We start from the raw sequence: 22,932 nt of genomic DNA, 5'->3' as shown, positions 1-22,932 counted from the left end.
CAGTACTAGAGTGACACTCCACAGTCATCCAGAACAGACACCACTGTACTAAACAATAACTAGATCCATATACCAAAAGGTTTACATTGTTCAGATGGAAGCCATACAAAATAGTGCAAACATAACATTATTACTATATTCATTAAAAACTTACAAGTTGAGGGCCGGCCGAGTGGCGCGATGGTTAAGAACTGGCTTGGGACGCCAGAGGGCCCCGGTTCGGATCCCACATATGAGGGCCAGTGACGCTGCCCTCTACAGCTAAGATGCTGAACAACAGCTCAACCTGGAGCTGGGCTGCCATGAGTCGCCAGCGACGGCGTGGGCTGCAGCCCCTGTGGCAGTGGGTTGCCATGGGCTACCGTGTGTAGCCAGCAGCCAGCGTGAGCGGCCAGCAGCCACAGTGAGCGGCTGTCCAGAAGCCGGCGACTGATCTGCCTCGCCCAGGAAGAGCGCAATGATGGTTCCAACTTGGGCCAGTGAAGCAACGTCCTCCACAACTAGACTGAAGAGCAGGACTACAGCAACTTGTCTGTTCCCCTTCCCCCAACTCCCCAGCACTGTTCCCATCCCCCCAATTCCCCAATAAAAATCTTTAAAAAAACAAACAAAAAAAAACCCTTACAACTTGAGCAAATAATTATTTTCCCATTTCGTTAATGAACAATGAATGTAAGTGCAAAAAAAAAAGAATAATAAGTACTTTTTACATAGAAGAAGTTCAGCGGTCATATATATTTCTATTAAAAATGGTGGTTTTCTTTCTCTTAAATTTCCATTCTCACCTGGTCACATTTCCTAACAGATATCCCTTTTACTGATTAAAAAAAGAAAACAAAATTTCTCCCTATCTGTCTCTTACATGTTATCACCACTCACTAACTCCCCTGGGGAAAAAGTGTAATTTTTTCCCATCACATATATTTGCTAAGTGTTACATAGGCTGAGGAACACTTGTGATAAGTTTGATTGGGTTTGTTTTGTTATCAATTCTTGCAGTTCAGTGTGACAAACTTAAAAGCTTGTAACAAGAAAGAAACCCAGAGAAATTCTGCTTAAACAACATTTAGCAAAACTAAACCAATAGGTTCAGAAGCAGAAAATCATTGTTAAGTGACAGAGTCTATTCAAAACATTCAAGCAAAACCTAACGTGAATGAGTACGAAGTTCTTCATTTAAGGATATCTGGACATTAAATTGCAAATTTCTTGATGGTTTGTCTTCAACTTACCTGGCAAACCCTACAGGTTTCATATGATATCCACAGAATGCCAGTTTAATTCAAATGTGTATTTCAATAAATATTTATTGAATGACTACTATATGCAAGATCCTGGGAAAAGCATTGCAGATATGGCTACAGGGAATAGAAAATAACCTTCTACTTTTTTTGAACATCAGACTATACAAAGAATTATTTTAATCTGTGATTTAATTGTTAACCCAAGATAGGTTAATCTAGTTGGTTTAGAATATGGATCTAATAAATATTACCTCTAATACACATTCTTGACAATAACACCTTCTTAAATATTTTGATCACTAAAGAGAAAAGTGAGAGCTCAAGTTCAACAGAAACCCATCCTCTCAGTGACAAAGCAGTCCTGAAGTCCTGAATTAGAGGGCAGAGCATTTTTGTCAGTCACACTCTTCCTAGGCTCCAATTTGTACCTAATAGGTTTGTCATGAAAATCAAAACAAGTGAAATGTATGGAGAACTCATGAACTCAAAGCACCATACAGATGCAAAGTAAAATAATTATTATTATGTGTAGGCTTTAACATACATAAATTTAAAGGTCAACTTTTAAGGATCTCATACTGTGTAAAGGCATATGTATCTTTCCTGTCAGAAAAAAAAATTAAACATTGGTCAATATCAGCCTTTTTATTTCCCCACAGTTAATCTGAGTGAACTGGAAGTATCCTCCATGGTAAAGATTATATTTTGCCCTTTATTTCTGGAATCCTTTTGCTTTGCTTCTCTCTCTCTCTCTCTCTCTCTCTCTCTCTCTCTCTCTCTCTCTCTCTCTCTTTAAACATATACCTTACCTTCCTCAAAGATCCTAATAAAAAATACTGTTGTTGCTGTTATTATCTTGACTTCTGTAGCAGAAAGAGACTGAACCTTGAATTCATCTAACTATCTCTTCATGTTACAGATGAAGAGCTGAGAGACATGAGGAACGTCAGCCAGGGGCAGTGGCAATGATAAGGCAAAAAGCCCAGATTCCTAAATCCTAACCAAGTATTTTCTCTGGAGCACTTGACCCACAAGGAAAAATATAACCAAGTTTTAAGGATTCCTAAGATTTGGGCTCAGGGAAAGGAAAGTTACATTAAGTCAGAGTTGAGTTGGATAAAAATAATGTGAATTATGTATTGACTTAGAATGACCCTTTTAGAGAGACAAATGTCAGGATAAATGAGTTCTGTATTTACCTTGAAATATCGAAATTGTTCTAGATGGTTCCTGACTTAGGATGGTTCGGCTTACATTATTTTGACTTTACAATGCTGCAAAAGTGATATTCATTCAGTAGAAACTCTACTTCAAGTTTTGAATTTTGATCTTTTCCTGCACTAGCAATATGCAGTATGATACTCTGTTGTGATGCTGGGCATTATAAAATAAGCTTTGTGTTGGATGATTTTGCCCATTTCTAAACCAATGTCAGTGTTCTGAGCATGTTTAAAGCAAGCTAGGAGAAGCCGTTATATTTGGTAGGTTAAGTGTATTAACACATTTTTTATTTATGATATTTTCAACTTCTGATGGGTTTATTGGGATGTAACCCCATAAGTTGAGGAGCATCTGTAGTTGAATGCATGTATTATTAATTCATTCAGCTTTATAGAGTCCAAAGCCAAATATTTCTTTTTTTTTTAAGACTTTTATTGGGGAATTGGGGGCTAGGAACAGCACTGGGGAATTGGGAGAAGGGGAACAGACAAGTTGCTGTCCTTTTTTTCTTCAGTCTAGTTGTGGAGGACATTGCTTCACTGGCCCAAGTTGGCACCATCATTGCACTCTTCCCAGGAGAGGCAGATCAGTTGCCGGCTTCTGGATGGCCGCTCACTGCAGCTGCTGGCCACACGGTAGCCCATGGCTACCTACTGCCGCAGGGGCTGCAGCCTACCCATCGCTGGCGACTCACAGCAGCCCAGCTCCAGGTTGAGCTACTGTTCAGCATCTAAGCTGTAGAGGGCAGTATCACTGGCCCTCATCTGTGGGATCTGAACTGGGGCCTCTGGCGTCCCAAGCCAGCTCTTAACCAACGTGCCACTCGGCTGGCCCCAAATATTTCTTTATGCATCTTTTTTTTCTTGATTGCTTTCAACATACGGAGACATAATTATGTAGAAATGTTGGGGCCAGTCTGTAAGTTTTTCCTGAGTCAAACTTAAAAGTTTCTTTATGTTCATCCATTGACTTCTAATTTCAGGTATTTTATTTTTCAGTTCAAAAATTTCCATTTGGTTCTTTTCTATAGTTGTTTACAAAATTTTTCAGTTCTGTCTTTTAATTCCTTAAACATATTAAGCATAGCATTAAAAAAAAAGTCTGATAGATGCATTAGCTAGATCCATATAGGTCTGCTTCTATGGACTGTTGTTTGTTTTTGGTCCTGTAGTCTTGTTTTATGCTCGGCTTTTTTTGACTGGATGCTGGACATTATATATGAAGAATTTTTGAAGTAATTTTAAGCTCTTCATGATATCATTTTTCTCTAAGAATGATTTACTTTTGCTTCTATCAAGTAGCTAGGCTTGAGGTACTAGCTATCTGAAATCATTGCAAATCCAGTTATGGATTAAGATCGTTCAAAGATGAGGTTCAGTTTCTATGAGGGCTTATCTATTATTGGAATTGGCAATCATCTTAGAGGGAAAAGTAGTCCCCAGTGCCAACTTCAATTCTCTGGCTTCTTTCCTCTTTCAATTTTTGTCCCATGATGCCTCACTGAATTGTTACCTCTCCAAGAGTAAAATCAGTAAGTTTTAAAAAAATTATCTGAATGCCCACAATTGCATATACAGTAACACCCTGGTTTGCAAGAATAATTTGTTCCAGAAACAAACTACTCGTATTGCAAGACATCACTCGTTTACCAAGTTAAAATGTATTAGAAATGTTTACTCGTCTTGCAGAACACTCGCAAACCAAGTTACTTGCAATCCAAGGTTTTACTGTACTTAATTTAATAGCAAACACTACATGAGATACATTTAATTTAATGGATTTTATGTGATTTTCAAAACATCTTGAGCCATGTAATTCAAAAGGGTAATTTGTATAGGCCTTACTTTACTTTTCCACATTATTCTCTGATAAGGTTTAACAATTCCATATCTGGCAAACCTGAGACAGTCCTTCATGAAACTTCAGAGTCGTTAAGCCTTTTTGAAGTGTCAATACCCACAGGAGATTTGTTGTCCTCTGCTAACTTGCTAACTTGATCCTATAGCCTTCCTACCCAGAATCTTTCTCTATTGGCCAACTCTTAATTGCAATTCTGCTAAGGTCTGGTGAAATAACAGGAAAAGGCTAATTCCCTGAATACTTAAGGAAGCAGTAACCAGTACCCTTGATTAGTTACTTATTGATACACACAGGATTTCATTCTAAAATATAACAGCATTTTATGCTTTAGTACAGACATCCTCCAGAAGAGTTGAAAGAGATTTCCAAGTCTTACATGACAAATTAGAAATTAAACAGACATGATAGGAAAGCAAAAATTCAGAGGAAATAAATGACAAGGTCCTACCAGATCAATGTCAAAATTGGCAGTACCACCAGACCTCTTGAGTTTTACTTTAGAATTGTAACCATAAAAGGGTAGATCATTTTAAGTGAAGTAAACAGTAAAATGACCATTTTTTTCAAAAGATTTTTCTCATTGTTTCAGTTACTTGGGGACCAGAACTTGTCCACTTTTTGCAAACGTGCAGAAACTGTATTTTTATTTTGTTTTTAATGCTAAATTGTACCTCCATGTAACAACTAAAGATCAGTTTTCTCTCTAAATCCCCAGTTCCTACCACAGTGACTGGCAATTACACTCACTAATTATGTGAAGGATGCACATTTCCTTAAGTAAATAGTCTACTTACTTTGATTGTAACTTGTAATGTTTATATAATCCTTGCAAAGTGATAAGAAAGCTGTTTTTGGAAGGTGTAATCCTTATTTGTAATTTTGTTTTTTTTCCCCATATCCTTTCCTTGTGATGATATTGCCTCTGTAGCACTCTCTCCCCACTCCTACCTGCACTTCCTTTCCATCCCTGTTTTGAATATCTGTTTACCTTAATCATAAGCTGTCTACTATAGAAGGGGAATTATTTTAATGCAGGATTATATTTAATGCCTCACCTTCATTCCAGAATTTGCAGCAATGGCAGACTTCTTAACAGAGGCAGCAACCACCACTTATAGTTCAATACGGGGAACACTGGAGGTAAAGAGCAGCATTTAACACGTTCTAGGCCAACAGGGAGAATATCCCCCAAATTCACATCACCAACAGTAGTGTAGAACGTAGAGTGGACTCTGAGAGCCTGGCGTATTTGTCAGTATTTAAGTGCCGGTCACACTTGCCGGTGTCAGAGATCACGTCTTTGTTTGTAGCTAACAAGTGGAAGATGACTCTTGTGTCTCTACTATTGATATAGACAAAGTGTCATGGAGAGAGATGGAGAAGCGGCTGAGTGGGTTCATAAGGAAGAACTCTCTCAGCCCCCTCTTCTCACCTTGTGCGCCAGCTGGGCTTTGTTAGGTGCCCAAGGACATGGACTTACTTCACACCGGGTGCAAACATTCAAGATTGCAGTGAGGCTTCAAACAGTTTAGGTGGCCAATCTAAATTCTACAGTCTGTCAACCTGACCTTGTCCTTTTTTCAGGTGTTTACATGGGCCTGGAAAAGGAAATATTTCCATTACATAAAAGAAATTGCAAAAATAATGTACCCAACCCCCGTAGAATAATCACAATATTGCTCTTTTTATGACTATAGTTTAACCATTTCAGAGCAACATAAAATGTTGGCTAGGAACAGGGATTAACAAAGCTAAAATGTGAGCATTTTGAGTCTTTCACTTAGTTAATTCCATTGACAATCTTTATGTCATTGGTGCTTTTCAGGTACATCATTATATGTATGTTTAGAGATGACTTCTGAGAGAAAGATACAGAAAAGGAGCCTTAGAATCCACTTGTGACATTTTTTATATACTTACATTTTATAGATCTGATATGATCTGATCAGTCTGGTTTTATAAGGGGATAAGTTATTTTTTAAGGCACATCTGTTATTTATAAACAAGCCTGATTTGGGTTCCCTGAGAATTTCTCTTTAAAAGTTGCCCTTCTTTCAGACTCCTATCTACCCTAACACTTGTTACATTCATAATACAAGAACAAAGGATTGTAAAGGCAAGATTGTTGCTTGAGAGTAAATAGTGCTCCCTGTGGTTTATCATTCCTTTGATAATAGGAGGGGCATGTGAGATGCCTACTCATTCAGAAGGTTCTCCAGGGAGGTCTGTCATTCACAGCGACCTGGGCCAGATGGAGCAGGAGGCAAACACTGTGACACCGGCGATGTAGGAAAGAATAAGCAAGGTTAAACATGCATTGCCAGAATTTCAATCACCTCAGACTGTCAAAACTTGCATAGAGAAGAGATTAAACCTAATTCTCAGTAGTCATTGTAGTGGTGCTTGTTTTGTTTTTTAAAACAAGTCACTGTTGGTGCCTACTTCTGAGAAACACATAAGTTACTGTAATTGTCCCCAGAGCTTAGTCACATGGCCCGCCCTCCTATGAATGAGAACAGGGTGTGTGTCTGCAGTGCTTGTCACTGAGTCACTGCAGGCCTACCCTCAGTGAACTACCAGTGATGGATGGCCAGGAAGATGACTGCATCCCATCATTGTTGTGGTTTTCAAAAGCTAGGAAACATTGAAGACTTGTTTTAGCTACCAATAAAATAAAACATTTTACATTTCTTTTCGTTTTGAAGATGTGTATATGTGGAAGTAAGTGTACTCTTTATAAGGACACATGTGCCTAATAATTCAAATAGGTATGGGTAAACTCAAGAGAGGTGTGTTTTTGAGATCTAAGTAGGAGTAATTGTTGCCAGATGAAGTTCATTGTCAAGAAAACCAAGCTGTGAAGCAAGTGAAAATCTTCCCACTGGTGGCTTTATATGACCCTTAGTTTGCTTACTTCAATTAAAAGATGCCCCATGGCCTTATCAGCCCTTAGTTGTGACTCTTCAAATACAGTATTTTTAATAACTCCTAGTTTTATGTAATGTTGAAATGAGAATGATCAGTATAAAAATTATATCTACAAAAATTATTTGGAATTCTTCTGCTCAGAGGATTTGTCTATTCTCTCCTATTTGTGTATTTATTTGTTTGTTTTGTTTTTAGATCAGTATGGACATGTGGGTATTTATTTTATACTTTGAGTTAGAATCCAATACTGCTTTATTCATTTTCTTGCTCACATTGTTCCAGCTTTGGTCATTAGGAGCTTTTTCCATTGGCTCCTGTGTCCCTTTGTTGTAGCCCCATCTTTGTGGGGGGTTTGCTATTATTGCTCTTGGTGTTTTTGAGCACTTCCTTACTTTCTGGCACTCCAAGATGTCTCAGACTCATCTTGTATGTTCCCTGCCCAGCCCTGAAATCAGCCATTTCTCCAAAGAGTCTGGTTCTTTTCATTGGAAAAAGATGTTAGAAACCAGTATTTCCATGCTACTGAGGCGTTTCTTTTAGGCCCTCTCAGTTGACAAAACAAGGAAATGTTTGTATGTGTACTAACCAGTATATGCACACATATCTATAAATATTTCTATATGTATTTATGTGTATCTACATTAAGTTAAACATAAACACAGGTATCCAATCATTCTCATCCAGGACCACGTGGATCATTCTAGCCTTTCCCCTTTGCTCATCTCTACGCTTCCACTCCAAAAGTGAGAAACCTGGTTCCTGATGTCTACCATCCACTGACTTATTGACTATTGTTCAATTCCAGTACATTTCAAAATTAACTCATGCTCCTGTGAGACTCAACTTTACCAACTGAGTGCAGTGCTTCTTACCTACAGTGTTTTGGTCTTTAGTATTACAGTCTCCATGCATTTCCAAAGTTAGTGACAGATCAGCAAGCATCCTCCCTTCCTGGTCAGTAAGATTATTTTATACATTTGTAATACATTTAGGTTATTTTGTCATAGTCCATGTTCCGTCCTGGGATCCTCCAATCTCCTAAATGATTTTTTTTAATTTGCATACATTTAAAAAAGGCTATAATGTTAGCAGTTACTTGTCTCTTTTAGCAACCCAGCCTGGCTCCAAGGCAGGCTAACACATTTGTTCATAAATCCTTCCAAAGACAGCAGCAGGGACTATAATGATGCTTCTTGAACTTAGGGCCATATTTTTTTTGATGCATTTTTCAAGAAGAGGATAAGTATCACAAAGAAACAAGTAAAATGACTTTCAAGACAATAAAAATATGTTCTGGTAAAGTCGACATCCTGTCATGGCTCTGGAATTCATTTTCCTTCTCCAGCTTTCATTAGATACCCGCCTGGGTTTTGCTCTTGGTCGCTAGTCCGTTTCTTCCCTACTTTATCACCACATTGATTTTTGCCTTATCTCTTATTTTATCTCATAATACATCTACTTAACATCAAGCTGACAAAATACTAACCTTATTTATTTCCTTAAAATAATGCTTATGTTAAATATTTACATGTTAACATCTCTTAATTAAAAAAAATTTTTGTTACCATAAGTGAGGAAAAAATCTGATTATTTTGGTCTTCTCTATATAAATCTATGCCTTTGATCTTTTCTCTATAAAGTTTACACTAAATAAACCACTTTTACCAGCATAGAAATTTTTGGAAGCTATACCGTTGTTCTTAACAAAGTACTTTTATACCCTCCCCCCCAAAAAAATGCATACGTTAAGTATCACTTTTTGTGCTGTGAAGTTCTAATCCCTACTCAAGGAAGAGGGGCATAGCCCTCATCCTGCTGAGGATGAGCTACACACAGTGATTTCCTTCCAAAGAGTAAAGTATGAAAGTGGTGGGAGAGTAATCCTGGAGTGGAGAAGTCTGACAAACACTGCCTCAGCCAGGAGATCAAGGTTAACATTGCCAATCTTAAGCCATATTGCTATCAATATGACAATGAGAGGGCTTAGCTTGTGTAAATAGTTCATATAAGCGTTATTTTAAGGAAACAAGACCCAAGGGAATTACTCTTGACTTTTTCCTCTTTCTCACTCCCTACGATAAATCCTACCAAGTTTGCCTTTTGTCATTATTTATGAAATCATCCCCTACTCTCTGTTTCTCTATCCCTGCTTGCATAGCCCTAATGAAAGCTCTCATCCCTCCTTGCAATACTTCCTGGAGATTTAGACAGCAGGGACACTGCCCCTGGGTGCTGTGTTATGGAGAGAATTGCATATCACAAACACACAAATTTGTTGAAGAACACACAGCATTGCAATAGTCAATCTGGAACTCCAAACATCAACCCTCGTGACTAACTCTGTTTAAGCCCCAGGGGAATACTTCTCCATATCTCTTCTTCACAGTTCTTTCCTTAGATCCTGCTCACCCCCTCACCCCCAAACACAAGGCAGCTAGCTATTCAGATGCATCAGTTGAAAAGTGAATTACTTGAGTTTATCGATGATAATATCGTAATAACAAAAGGGAGAAAGAATAGGGAATAACACAAGGTTATGACACGTAAAACACTTGTGCCAAAACAAAACCAAACATAAACAAATGAAGGCAGCAAGCCTTTCTGGAAGAATGCTGCATGTTCAGCTATGACTTTGGCCTGGGGCCTCTAGAGTCATCTCTGATGATGCCAGTGACACAAAATTCAGTGATTCATTTCTAGCTTATTTACTTATCATTTGGCATCAAAGGACACACACTAATGCTAAGTCCAATTAAGCCAAGTTTTGAATTCTAGGCAAGTTCAACAAACTTTCTTTTTAAAACCACTTACAGTTATGAAACGTGCTGTGTAGAATAGCCAAAAGATGGCAATAACCCTAATGTCCATCAACAGATGAATGCGTAAATGAAGTGTGGTATTACATGCAATAGAATATTATTCATCCTTAAAAAGGAGTAAGGTCCTGATACATGCTACATCATGGATGAACCTTGAAACATTATGCTCAGTGAAATCAGCTAGACACAAAGGACAAATATTGTGTGATTCCACTCATACAAAATGTCTTGGATAGGCAAATTCATAGAGGCAAAAAGTAGATTAGAGGTTACCAGGGGCTGACAGGAGGGGAAAATAAGAAGTTGTCATTTAATGGATACAGAGTTTCTGTTCTGAGAAAAAGCTTTGGAAATAGATAGTGGTGATGGTTTCATAACATTGTGAGTGTAATTCATGTCACTGAATCGTATGCTTGCCAGGGATGAAAATGACATATTTTACGTTATATATGTTTTACCACAATAAGGAAATAAAACCTACTGTGTGGGTTTTGAGCATAAAATAGGGTTGAGTAATCCAGAAAAATACCAAACCCATTTCCATGTGAGTTCCCTTATTTAGTGCATACCACTGAACCACCATCTCACCAGCTGACACACATCACAGGTCACTCACTGACTCATGATCATCATCATAATCTAATTTATAGACCTTGGAACATTTTGTCTATCTGATCAGAGAGGCAGAAATGTGACTAATATGGGTTGTTGCTATTGTTTTTTTATTTTCTTTTTTCACAAAAACGAATACTCCATCTCTTTCATTTTGTGATGGAATTTGAGGCCTCAGTTGCTAAGAACTTTCACCACTGCCTTTGAGGGATTTTCCATCTGCTAGCACATTTAGGTCATGATGAAGGGTTTAGTAATAGATATTTGTGCTTCTGTTTTGTGTTTTACAGCTTTTAGAGATTGTATTGCCCCAGGACTTATCTGTATTGATATCTAAGCATAATTGGGAAATAAGCTCAAAATCCCAGGGAAAGATCTGACTTTTTTTTGAACAATAATACAGCGGAATGAGGGTGGGAGGTAGAGGTGGAAAGAGAGGGAAAATACATTTTCCCTAGTGCAAACTAAACCCTGGTTCTATAAAGTTACAGAACAAATTCACTAGCTGGTCTGTGTTAAAAGTAGCCTCAGAACGTTTTTAATCACTATGATTTTGGGTAAACACTTTTGTAGCAATTCCATTTTTTTTTTATGAAGAGCAAAACCACATTATCACACCAGTTTAGCAAAACAACTGCTTTGATTTTCTCTGAGTTGAGTACTTGGATCTCTTTTATATTGTTATTAAAAAGGAAAAACATATGTCTATATTATACTTCTGATATCTTCCTTCTTTCCTGGACCCTCCGATTTATATAAGACAAAATCACTTGAAAGTACATTCTAGGATCTGAAGCACCATCATAAAAAAATATACCCACTGATCGCCTCCCCCACCCCACTGGCCTAGTTTCATACTAGGTGCATTGGGAGGTACGAAAATCCGTTTCTCAGGACTTGACAATTTAGCATCAGAGACAGAACAGATGCATAAAAAAATAAATGTAGAAGAAAGAATGGATGCTCCACAACCCCATGGCACCCCCTTTTTTTTTTTTTTAAGATTTTTATTGGTGAATTGGGGGGATGGGAACAGTGCTGGGGAATTGGGGGAAGGGGAACAGACAAGTTGCTGTTGTTTTTTTGTTCTTCAGTCTAGTTGTGGAGGATGTTGCTTCACTGGCCCAAGTTGGCACCATCACTGCACTCTTCCCGGGTGAGGCAGATCAGTCGCCGGCTTCTGGACGGCCGCTCACTGCGCTGCTGGCCGCTCACGCTGGCTGCTGGCCGCTCACGCTGGCTGCTGGCCGCTCACGCTGGCTGCTGGCTACACACGGTAGCCCATGGCAATCCACTGCCACAGGGGCTGCAGCCCACGCCGTCGCCGGCGACTCACGGCAGCCCAGCTCCAGGTTGAGCTGTTGTTCAGCATCTTAGCTGTAGAGGGCAGTGTCACTGGCCCTCATATGTGGGATCCGAACCGGGGCCCTCTGGCATCCCAAGCGAGTTCTTAACCATCGCGCCACTCGGCCGGCCCACACCCACTTTTTAATGAGATGACCCAGGCACTGTTGACTGCTTGAGGGTTGACTCCTTCCCTCTTGATACTTTGACAAGCTTTTCCTTTAATGATGAAACATCCAGGTCTGGGGATGGCTGAAGGAAGCAAGTATGGTGGTATTAGTGGAGAACATGGTAGAATGCGGAGACTAGATTTGTATGCTGGCAGATCCTGGGTCATCCTAAAACAGAAGGAGAACCCAAACCTATGATTAGGTAAGAAACAGAATACTTCTGAGCCTGGAGATTGGTGTCTACAGAAAGCATGGAGTGAAACAACTCATTAGCTCTACATCCATTCAACTATATTATCTTAAATGAGCTGTTATGGCCTGGCCTGGGGATGTCCTCACTATTTACAACATTGTTTTTATTGAAAAATATATTTTTAATTTCAAACGGCCTATAGGCAAACCGACTTTTGGAAACACCTTGTTCATAAAATGAGATTCTCCTGTGGTGTATGGGGGTCATGAACCTCTGGATTCTGGTAAAATAATAACTATTTTCATTATTTAGGAAGTATTGAGGAGAACAAAGCAACACTGTCTTACTTCTGAAGAAATCAAAAAGCCAATCAGAAACCTTGTCCTAAAGTCTGTTATGTAGATTAATTTTCATGTGTCATTTTTAAATGATGAAATGAGCATGGTGTAGTCATTCATTCTGAGAGATGTTCATCCAGCTGGTATTGATTAAAGCCTATGTGCCAGGCATGGTGCTAAGTTCTTTGTTCATGTTATTTGATTTAGTCTTTGTAACACTCTAAAATAAATACCACCATCCCCCTTGTCATAGGAGGAAATTTAAACTCAGAGGGTTAGCTGATTTGGCCAGGGACACAGTTAGTAAGGAAGCAGAACTGGAGGTAGAACTCCGGTCTCTGTGGGCTCAAAGCCAGGGCATCCAACCACTTCCCTATATGCCTCTATGGATCATCCTACCCTTAATCCATTTTTCTTTAGTCTCCAGCTTTTAAAAACAAGTCCTTTTTAATTCAATGACTGGCTCAGTAACAGGTACCTTGAGTCTGTGCAATTTTTCCACACCGTTCCACCCCTTCCTCCTGAATCTTGCTCAACTACTCAAACATGACCCTATTTTCTGCATGCTTTCCAAGTGTATCATTTTACATGTTCAAAATCTCACAACAGCACTTAGAAGTAAGTACATAATAACAGCCATTAGTTATTGATTGGTCAACTGAGGTAGAAAGAAGATGAATGGTAGGTTCTGAACGTAGCAGAGGTGGGAGGGGCTTCAGCAAAACCAATAAATGTTGATTTGCCCACGAATGCACTGTCAGAAATCTCCCACCGGCAGTGGCAGCAGGGACTTTGAGATCTCAGGGTGATAATGAACTCAATTCCTTCCTCCTCCCTTTTCCATGGAATCATAAACACAGAATTGCATTTATGAGTCCTCAGCTTTGTAGTAACTGATTTACGACCTCTTCCTGAGTGTCCTTTGGTGACGAATATCAGAATCATATACAAGGTGTTTTCTAGGTCAGAACAACACCCCATGTCCAATTAGTCCCAATTAAGGAATTCCACCCAGTCTAACTCAGGACCATGCAGTGGCACCATCGAGGCAAGAAGGGACCTTGCAAAGAAAATGAATGGGGAGCAGGGGCTAGACTAAGCACTATGTACTTCCTTAGGTCCTTCTTCTGCGGTGCAGGCCCAAGGCAACCCTTCCAGCTAACCTGCACAAGGGCCCCAGGCTGTGGGGAGCTCTCCATGGAGGTGCTTTGACTGTATCACAACATCGCAGCATGGCAGTAAAAGGCAAAACGAAACAACCGAATTCTTTGAACCACAGGTGTGTAAATCTAAGTGTCCCCAGATGCCTTGCTCATGGTAGTTTTCACATGCCTTTTAAAGAAATTTAGTCTTTGTACAACAGTCCCTAGATGGTTCCAAATTGATGCTTGACTACAGAATCATGCATACATGTATGTATGCAAATATAATGCATATAAAACACACAGAACACAACATTTACCATTTGTCAGATGCTGTCCTAAGGGCTATAAATGTTACTCCAGTTAAACCTCATAACCACACACTAGGATATAGGTGGTGCCCCTATCTCAATCTTACACATGAGACGACTGAGGCGCAGGTGAGTTGTCAAGGGCAGCTGGGAGGTAGGGAGCCAGGGTATGAGTCTGACTTATGCTTAACCATCACACTCTACTAATGGCAGCTATTGTGAAAAAAAAAACTAACTGATAAAATCTCTGTTGTAACAGATTTGACCTGATTTCAGCTTCCTTGCTGACCAAATTAGATTGCTCTTTAGTTAATCCGATTGATCTTTCATGGGTGCCCTCCTATGAAGTAGGCAGCAGCAGGGTAAATGATTCCAGGAAAATACCCATGCCCAAATTATCCTCAATATATATCTAGGGCTGATGTCCAAAACTCCACCATTATAACCTCAGTTCTGTGTAGTAATACTCTCCCTCCCCCGTGACCTTTTTTGCCTAAGAACACAAAAGAACAAGTGCTATAAATCTGATACCCAAACAAGAACTGAAGAGTGACCACATGAAAAATCAAACATGTACTTCAAACTACTTACACTGGTAATAACTTGCTCCTGATTAATACCCAAGGGAAAGTTGACACTGGTGGCAATAAGCATTTCCTTTATTTCTTGCTTTTTACTTTTGGATATTTCTCTTTCCTCCTATTTCTATTACAAACTTCACAGCCATTTGGAATTCCTACCCCCCTCCTGCCCCTCCTGCCCCTTCGCTTTCCCATCCTTCAGGGTCCATGTGGCCATTAGATTCATAGGCCTCAGACAGAGTGAAACTTGCCGCAGTCCTCTGTGTGCTCAAAGATGCACTGATGTAGCTTTTCTGTGTGTGTACAGAATCCAAGTAAAAGAGAGAATGAGAAGGAGGGAGAAGTGAGTAAGAGAGAAGCTTTTAAAATCCTTTTATATTATCTTATACTGGCAGATAATACTCTTAGAAGGGTTTAAATCTCAGCTGTGTCCCTTACCCACTCTGTACCTTAATCTATCTCAGCCTATGTGTTCACATTTTCAAAATGAAAACAATACCTTCTAGCTCAAGTTGCATTCAGTGTGATAACCCATTTGAGAGCTTAATACATATTGGGTTGTTGGAAAAGTCATGACGTATTTTGTCTATGTTTTTCAAAGGTCATTTATTTATATAAAGAATAAAGCTCAATCAACGATATGTTGCTCGTTTTGTTCGATAACCTTTTGACATCTCTCAGTGAGCTTCATAATTCCTCGTTCATAGAGGGACCTGTCTTTATTTGCGAAAAACTGAACAAGGCGCTGATTTACAGCCTCACCTGAATTGAATGTTATACCACGAAAGGAGTTTTGAAAAGAGCGAAACAAGTGGAAGTCTGATGGCACAAGGTCAGTCGAGTATGGTGGGTGTGGCAACACATCCCATCCAAGCTCCAGTAATTTTTGACGGGTGATCAAACTTGTGTGTGGTCTCACGTTGTCGCGGTGGAACACAACTCCTTTACAATTAACAAGCTCTGGACGTTTCTGGATGATGAATTCATTTAAACTGTCCAATTGCCAACAGTACACATTCGAATTGATTGTTTGGTTCCTTGGTAGGGGCTCGAAAAACATGAAACCTTTAAAATCCACCACCTTGAGAACATAACCTTCCTCTGATGAATGTCTGCTTTTGATGTCGTTTGAGGAGAATCATCACATTGGAACCAAGACCGTTTGCACACCACATTGTTGTAAACAATCCACTTTTCATCACCAGTTATCAGCCACAAAAAAAGGATTGTTTTTCTCACGTTTAATGAGCATATTGCAGATGTTTATATGCACCGTCAAATGCACTTCTTTGAGTTCATGCAAAACCTAAATATTAAGCTTGCTTACATATCCCAGCTTCTTCGTGTGGTCGTGAACCCTTGAATGATGGATGTTCAATGTTTCTGCAATCTCTCATTTTGTGTAACGTGGGTTTGACTCGATCAATGCCTTTATTTTGTCATCATCAACCTCAGTGGGCCCCCATGACTGAGGAGCGTAATTGGGATCAAAATCACCAGCATGGAATTTCATGAACCATTGTTGGCACTGACATTCTTGTAGAGCATTGTCACCGTAAACTTTATGCAACTTTTTACAAGCTTGACATGCATTCTTCCCTTTATGGAAGTAAAACAGTAAAATATGGCAAAAATGTGCAGTTTGGTCTTCCATCTTCAACTTGTTGTAAAATCTCAAAAACTCAACCAAATCTCTCAATTTTTTTTAGAATGAAGCTAGAACTGTCAGCTGTCAAATGACATAGCAATAACATAGATGCGAATGACTCTAGTACTTCCAAAAATGAACTAGTGCCATCTGTCACAAACATGCATCATGACTTTTCTGAAACCCAGTAGTATTTCTAGAAGCACCAACACCTCAAAAATGCCAAATTCTTGCTCAAAGGAGAGGCTTTGCGCATGGCGGCTAAGCAAGATTTGAGGCTGCATCCTTTTTGCAGAAGATGAGAGAAGATAGTGTTCCCAGTCAGATGTAGTAGAAAGTGGGGAGAATTTACTGACGAGTAGTCCTGGGCTTCCCATGATCTGGGTCCAGTGCTGTCTGGTCTTTGTGTAGAGAAAGACTGGCTTTGAGGGCTTCACATGTAAGCATTCGTCTGGCAAGAAACCTGCTTTTCCCTCTGAACTGGAAAGGGCAAAGTAAAATCAAGTCAGATGCCCACATTTACTAAATAAGGGACTATCAGCCCAAAATGCTTCCTTTTCAAGCCCAGTCAGTGGCTGAGCCAAGACCAGCACTGAGGCTCCTGGTTTATCATGGCCCCAGCCCTCTCTACCCCACATCGCAGTGCCAGACCCTGTGAAAGCAGGGGGGTGACATACAGGGCTCATGGTGAGCAAGAGGCATCCCTTTGCTTTCCCTAGTCAGCAGCAACCTACGCAGGCAGGCAGCTTGCAACTCAAAGCTAAAGGTCATACAGGCAGCATAGTGGGAAATACCAACCTTAGAAAGAAGGGAACAAGCAGGTGACAGCAGGTGCAGGGATATTCAAGGTACTGCAGAGCCCCTGAACACAAAATGATCATGTAGATGTCTGCTTTATCTCTGCTGTGGAACATTGGGGTAAATTATTAATAAGATGTCTTCTGCAAATAGTGATAAAAAAGAGACCTACATTTGCCGAACAAAATTAAGCAAATGGAAGGCAAGGGGCGTTTGCTTTTCAGTCTGAACTTGAAAAATACATTCAAAGCAAATGTGTAGATGGTATCTGTGCTCTTCTTAAAAAAAGGGTGGCCAAAGAACAAAGGTTGGAGGAGAGCAAGCACCCCTGAATAAAGCTGGCTTGGAAGACTGGTGTTCTTGGTATTTAGCCCGATTCCCCCAACCCACTTCAGCCCTGGCAGATCAGTTTTACATTTTAAGACTAGAGAAAGTTCATTCAGTGAGTCTCTTTGTTTTTAGAATAATATGTTTCTATTCTTAGATTCTCTGACTTGGACTCAGAGAGACAGACAAAACTAGATTCATTTCATTTAGTGGGGTGTTTGTTTGTTTTCACTGTTTTTAATTTTATGTCATTTTTATTTATATTTTAAGCATGTTTTATTTAGTCCACTAGTTTTAGTGATGAACAATGAAAATTTAAATTTCAGGTCCTGGCTTTTTAAAAGAAATTAGATCAGGGCGTTTGGAGCCTGTAGAACTAAAAGGAATGAATCACCTGCAGTTAAGAGAGGCCATCCCTCCAGATGGGTGGGTGGGTGCTTTCACGCTGCACTGGGCTCCTGCACTGTCGTGATCCTAAGTCTTCTTACTCACCCACCCCACCCTTCTTCATACATGGTCTTTCCTTGTCCTGCCTCTAAAGATATTTAAATCTGTTTTAAATCTTTTTTTTCTTCCTTCCAGCAAGAGAGCTTAGTTAGATCATTTTTCTCAACCCAGTTCTAGCTTCTGACCTTAAGCCATGGCACAAAGGTCATGCATGGGCAGGCAGAAGGCACATTGCTGAACAACATGTTTTTGTTGGTTGGTTCGTTTTTTTAAGATCCTTACATTGTGTTTAGCAGTTAAATGTTCATTATGGCAAAGGAAAAGTCATTGTGTGAGATTGTGCTCATTCAACTCCATATCTCTTCATTTCTGTGCCTGTCTTAGGAGAAGAAAACAATAGGTATATAGCACCTTTCATGTTAGAGTGTTAAAATAATCAGCAAGCATCAACTAAATTATTTTGAGATAAAATGGATGTCATAAGTTTCACAAGTATTATTATTTACACTGAAGAAATGTGAGGCCTGCTTATGAGCCATGTACAGGAGAGTATTTGGTAAATGACAATTGACTGACAATGATGGTAAAGCAAAGTCATATAATGTTTGACTGGCAAAAATGGAAGTGACACCTACTAAAAGAAGGCAGCAGGTTTTAACCCAAACTTGGTCTTTTTGCTGTTTCTTACAGACCACAAAGACTATGCCCTGCCTTGAGGTCTCTGCTGGTGAACTCTCCAGGATTAGAGAACACTCTGGGCATGAAAAATTGAATCTTCTGCTAAACTTGTATTTCCTGGAACCACCACTACCCTGCCCAGCATCTCAGAAGCACAGGATGTGAAGCCCTGCTCCAAGGTGCTGAAGACTTTCAGAATGAACAGAAACACAGGAGACTTCCAGGCTCTCTAAGGAGGAATCACTCATCTTCTATCCTCTTCATCTGGTGGAGGTGAACTCACCATGGTTTTGAACCTCAGCTCTGAAGTCTAGTAGCCACGTTAATGGAGTAAATGCTACCTCCCCCCATCAGAGCCTGTAAGATGAGGAAAACAGCGTTAGCCTGAGACTGCTGCTATGAAGTCTGAGTTGCACGAGACAACTGTGTGAGTCCCTCTAGATCAGCGGTTCTCAACCTTCCTAATGCCGCGACCCCTTAATACAGTTCCTCATGTTGTGGTGACCCCCACCCATCACATTATTTTCGTTGCTACTCTCTAACTGTAATTTTGATACTGTTATGAATCGTAATGTAAATATCTTTTTGTTTTCCGATGGTCTTAGGCGACCCCTGTGAAAGGGTCGTTCAACCCCCAGAGGGGTCGCGACCCACAGGTTGAGAACCGCTGCTCTAGATCCATGCCTTAACCTTTTCTACTGAGTGCTGCTGTGGGAGTTTGATCAATAGGCTCTGTGGCTACCTGACTTCCTGTAGGCTGTGCCCATGGAGGTACCAGTGGAAGATGATGGGTGAGTGGAGAGGGAGAGTCAGGTATTTACTCCTCCAGTTTCCTCCCTGACAGATTGCTGTGGGCTGGGCACTTCCCACACAGAAGCTCATGACTCCTATCAGACAGCCTCCTCCAAACCACTACCCTCTCTGGGTTCCAGCTTCGGGGTCCCACTCTTATCACCAGGGTATTACACCATTCTGTGTGGTTTCCTTAAACTCTGCCCACACTTTGTAAGTAGTTCCTGTGTTGAACTCACCTCAAATTACCTGGTGAGACTGGCGTCTCTTTCCTATCAGGACCCTGAGTGATATTCATATGAGCACCTGACTCCGTACTAAAGGCTCAGTAGATGGTGATGACGTTCACTGGCTCTGTAATTATGGTCAGCTTTATAATGTGTGTTAGGCTGCCATGTTTCTTTTTCAGAAAAGGAAATACCCTGCAAAAATGTGATTCTGCATTTATATCTACAAAGTAGTTTGGAAATGGAAATGTGTGAAAGAATTCAGCCAAATACCACTATATAAAAACAATTTTCATCAGGCTAGATATGACCTCATAAACTGAAACAGAACCTGGAAAAATCAGAGGCCCTGGGACCATAAATCGGTTTTGCTTCCTGGAAGATGGGTGAAGCCCAAAGTTCTGTAAGAGGAAAATGTGTTCTAACAATCAGTGAGTAGGCTTGTGATGGTTCTCAAGATGTGGTTCCCAGCATCATCTGGGAACATGCTAGAAATATAAATTCCCTGGGCTCCACCTCAGACCTGCAGAACCAGAAAATCAGAGTTGAAGCCCAGCAATCTATGTTTGAACAGAACCTCCAGGGGATTCTGATGCACTCTGAAGTTTCAGAACCACTGGACCTGGGTAGTTTACCAGAACCAAGTAAAGCAGGAGTCTAGGTAAGCAATTGGCCTATTTTGCAGTAAAGAATTCGGGAGCAAGGGAATTCAGAAACAAGGAGGTTTGCTTGCAGAACTCTGTCATTAGGGAGTGGGAATTGGTTCACAGCAGGACATCAGTCCCCAGGTACAATCAAGGCAGTACCCCCAATATCACAGGTGCTGAGGGCCAGGTGAATAAGTTAGCAGAGCACTATGCACGAGAAATAAGAAATGCAGGACCCATCTGAGACCTTGGAATCTCAGCAGCCTGGTGTCTGAAATAGCTAGAAACTCGATTATCAGAAATAGAACTCAAGATCAGGCCTGGAGAAGCATGTTGAGTGACTCAGTGTTCGGGACACGAATGTTTGACCAGGGCTTTCTAAGTCCCTCGTGCCTCAAGTAGGACTGGCCCCAAGAATCCTAATGTAGCTGTTTCTTCTGGTGACAACTGAAAGTTTGGGCTATGAGTAGGCGGTGAGTACAATGGCTTAACCTTCAGGCAGAGCCTGACCACCAGCCCTCCACACCAGCCACTCGCTGGCCCGCTGGATTTCTGATTTAGCTCATTGTTTTCCAAACTAACTTATATATGTAGGCCTGTGTTTTCCAGGCTTCAGTGTATGGCAGAATAATTTATTGAGATATTTTTTGGCGTTGTGTTTTCTCTTTGCTTTATTCCTAGAAGTTAGCCTGACTCCTGGTACGTTTCTGCTTTTGCAGGGTTGAGGGCAGAAGCAATCGCTCTGTCTGACATCTGGGACAGCTGAAGCTTATTAAAGGGCAGGAGGGAGAGCAGGGAGCAGAGGCAGTGAACATGGGCAGTGCCTTCACAGGCAACAGGAAGGGAGGAAGAGAACATGATGGAGTCAGGAAAACCCATAGCAGTGGCATCCCTGGCAGTGCCAGGGAGGTGGGCGGACCCTGAGGGAAAGGCCCAAGGGACAGTCACCCCTGTTCCTTCTGGCCTTGGGTTACTTGGCCTCTTGAAAGGATTCTTTGCTCCCCCTTACCCCCAAATATGTCCAGGAAGCAAAGCCCTGGACCTGAAGGACACTTTATTCCAGGGCAATGGAAGCCTCACTTAAACTACAGGCTTCTTATGAGCCTAATAATTGCCTACTGAAAAATCAGAATCCTGGGCCTACCCCACACTTTCTCCTTAAGCAGCAGCTCTGGGGAAGAGCTCAGATGCCCACACGATAACAGATATTTCTGATGCAGGACTCCTTTCAGAAACTTTGGAAAAGGTGAAACAAAATCAGCAGTGTTCTCCTCCTACCTGCGGGAGGGTCTTTTTCTTGCAAATAAACATAACAGAAAGTATCTTTATAAAAATAAGCAATCCTAGTTTTTTGTATCTTTAAGGCCCAGAAACTCATTTCCCTGAGAGCAAAGCTGAGAAAATGTCTTCAGTCGCTCACAGAACCTGCAATTTCTTTCCCCTCCCTTTATTATGAAAAAATTTATAGCTGGTGAAAATTAAAGTAGATCCATCAATTCCACAGTCAACACAAACCATTAGTCAATGACATATCATCCTGATGAATAATGCTACTACGTGTTGGCATCAGAAATTTTTCTTCAAAGTGAGTTTTTATTTTGTACTCTTGCAAATAACTATGAAATGTGACAGTATTTGGATAAATCAGTTGTGAACATGCCACTGCACTTACCAGATGTGAATTCCCACCTACTCCCTCCTTGGACACTCGGTGTATAATCTAAATACAGTCAGCATCCGGCTTTGTGGTTACATCATCCTTATGTAATAACATTTATTTCCATAAATGGGATCAGAATAATACACTGTCGCCCCAGAGGTTACTCCTAGGGCTTGTCAGGATCCATGAAGCTTTAGCGTGAATGGGTGAACCTACTGATGATCTGGAACAGCGTTTAGCAAACTAGAGCCAGAGGGCTAAATCTGGCCCATCACCTGTTTTTGCATAGCCCATGAGCTAAAAATGGTTTTTATATTTTTTAACTTTTGGGAAAAAATTTTTATATATATTTTGTGAACATCAACATTACACAAAATTAAAATTTCAGTGTCCATAAAAAGGGTTACTGGCACCCACTCACCCTTACTCATTTTTGTGTTTATTGTGTGTAGCAGCCTGTAAGGACTGACAAACTGGATACTGTTTTGTGTTTATTGCCTGTCACACTAAGACAGTGGACATGAGTAGTTGAGAGAGAGACCACATGGCCTGCGAAACCGAAACTATTTACTCTGTAGCTCTATACAAAAAGTCTTTAGCAATATCTGATCTATAAATTTGGATTTTTCATCTTTGAAAGTTTCTACATGAGGACAAGATACCAATAGGGAGTTTAATAAAGACCTTTGGGAAGTTTGGCTTTTTATTTATAGCAAGCATGGCAGTTTGTACGTATGAGGTCACTAGGTAAATAGGTATGGCAGAGGAAATTCCTCCCTTTTAGAGTGTTAATATTTGGTGTGTTTCAAATGGTATGGTGGTTACCAGAGGAAAAGGGTGGGGGGAGGTAGAAAAGGATAAAGGGAGTTAAATATATGGTGATAGAAGGAGACTCAACTTTGGGTGGTGAACACACAATGCAATATAGAGATGATGTATTATAGA

This window comes from Hipposideros armiger, unplaced genomic scaffold, assembly GCF_001890085.2.
Source record: "Hipposideros armiger isolate ML-2016 unplaced genomic scaffold, ASM189008v1 scaffold_600, whole genome shotgun sequence".
Lineage (NCBI taxonomy): Eukaryota > Metazoa > Chordata > Mammalia > Chiroptera > Hipposideridae > Hipposideros > Hipposideros armiger.
The sequence above is the reverse complement of the archived record's forward strand: the minus strand, read 5'-3'. Positions refer to the sequence as shown.